Here is a 2519-nt window from a genome sequence, read left to right on the forward strand (position 1 = left end):
GGCTGGTATTTTTCCTGCAGCAGGTGAGTGGGCCCCAGCCAGTGTGTCTCCTGTAATAAATCAAGCACCAACAATCGTCTCTCCAGCTCCACTCATGTGCGGAGCTGCTCACGGCTCCCCCCAGGCCTCCCTCCTACACCTCTACACCTGAGCTCCCACAGACTTCCCCTGGCCCGGGCCTGCCCTTTGCCTTCAACAATCGTCTCTCCAGCTCCACTCATGTGCAGAGCTGCTCACGGCTCCCCCCAGGACTCCCTCCTGCACCTCTACACCTGAGCTCCCCACAGACTTCCCCTGGCCCGGGCCTGCCCTTTGCCTTACTCCTTCTGCACCTGCGCTCCCCTGGCCTCTATCCCTCCCCCACACCTGCTGTGCTTGGCCGAGCCGGGAAGGACAGCTTCTTAGTCACTTCTGTTGGGCCACAGGTGAAAAGCTATGGGGCCTGCATGCTTCCCCTCCCCCACGCCCGCTTTTCCAAGTGTCAGTTGGCCGTGTCCCAAGAGAACAGCAGCAGGAAGTGCGAGATGGGGGAGGATGTTCTGGCCATCTGGCCAACTCCCTTCTGTAATCAGAAAGCGTGCTGAAGGGCTGGGACACCAGATAAGGAACACCTGGGTACGGTGCCCACCACATCCTGGGCGAGCCCTTGCCCGCTCAGCTTACCCATCTGTGCAACGGCAGGAAGATCCCCTGCTCTGCCTACGGACGGGAAGGCTGTGATGAAGTCATTGCGGAAAGCACTCATTGTCAGTTTTGAAGGATAGTTATCTCTGTGCTCAGCTCACATGCCCCGGTGTGTACTGTTCCTCAGAGCCTTGTAAGGTAAACCCTGGGAGGCGTGGTCCAGGTAGAAACCATCTGATTGTGTTGGTGTGTGTTCTGGTGTGTGTGTGTTGGGGGGTGGGGGTGGGGAGTGGGGAAAGGCGCTGGGAATATGGAGAATGACTCCTGCATTATTGAGCACCTGGAGCATTAATTGAGCACCTACTATGAGTCAACGCCTGTGGGAGCTCTGAGGTTGAGTAAGTTATTGCTCTTGTCCTCCAGGAGCCCCCAGCCTCAGAGGGGAGACACAACACAAGACCTCAACGCCCTCATTATGCTAGATTGTCCCAGCCAGCCTTGTGCTTCATCAGGTGTCTCAAGTGCCTCCCGTGTGCGGAGGGCTCACAGATGGCTTCAACCCAAATCACGCATGCTTAACGGTTCTCCGGCAGGAAGCTCCAGGCCCTCCCGTCTCACCAGAATCAGTCACCCCAGGGTGCCATGCAAGATGCTGGACAATGCCGGGCGCTCAGGGACATAGCAGAGCCCTGGCCCCCAGGCGTCCTTCTCCACACCCCCTCCGCAAGCTGGAGAAGAGGAACATGCAGTGGCCATGTAGATCAAGCGTTCCCTCCATCCAGCTGGGAGGAACCTCAGCCACTCTCACACCTACGGCGCTCCTTCCTCTAGGTCCCTTCAGCCCCCTGCCTGGAACCGGGTCCTTCCCGATCCTGGATCCCCTGCCCTGCTTTACCTCCACCCTGTTCCCAGAGACACCTTCCTAAAAGGTGTGTGGAATCCTCCAACCGGCACCCAGTGCCCTTGCTCATCCTGTGCTTCTGTGTACAGCCCTGGGGCTTGGAAAGCAGAGATTTCTGGCCCTTTCACTCGAGCCCTTCCCCCACACCCCCAGTCTCTGTCAGACTGGATTCCTCGTTCCCAGAATATTTTCCTCCCTTGGGGTACCTTTGCTCTTGACGTTCTCTCTCCCCGGATGTCCTCCTCCACCCAGTTCTGCCGCCTCCAGGGGGACCCATTCACGACGATTTCTGTCATCAGTGCCCTCCGCATATAACCCAAGAAATCAGCACCCCTTCCCTGTCAGGCCTCCTCCTCAGAACCCCACCTCTACCCTGGTCCGAGTTTTCTCTTCCTTTGAAGTCTCACGGGACTTTGCTTCCATCCAGGACCCCTGTGTGTGTCTTCACAGAGTCAACACCCATTTGCTGGGCTGATGTCCCCGGGGTCTGGCCCATGGCTTGCTCTTGGTGACTTCCTCTACCCAGTTCTGGCCAAGCAGGTCAGCCTGGCAGGAATGAAGCCCACTGGCTGAAATTTCCACGTGGGGGGGAGGGAGGGGGAGGAGGCTTCCTTCTCTCTTTGGCCAAAATGGCATCACTTCCAAGGCCCCCAAACCTGGCAGGGCAGCCAGTGGTGACGGTGAGAGACGGGGAGGGTGGGTGATGGACCCCGGGGTCCTGGCCCCCAACTCCTCATTCCCCCAAGCTGACCTCATTAGGTCAATGTGGAGACTATGGTGAGGCAACTGCATGGTCAATGAGTAGTGATCAGGCCAGCAATGCAGGTGATAAGGATGCAACAACAGTCACTTTCCTAGGACTTCCTTCTCACCTTCATCCTTCCTGAGGGTCACCCCCCTCCCCCCAGTCCAATCAACCAAGCCTGGAATGAGGGAGCCCGGGGTGTGGTAACCCTGGTTGTTTTCAGGTCCTGATCATGTCCCCCCCCCGCCC

This window comes from Myotis brandtii, unplaced genomic scaffold (genome assembly GCF_000412655.1).
Source record: "Myotis brandtii unplaced genomic scaffold, ASM41265v1 scaffold510, whole genome shotgun sequence".
NCBI lineage: Eukaryota > Metazoa > Chordata > Mammalia > Chiroptera > Vespertilionidae > Myotis > Myotis brandtii.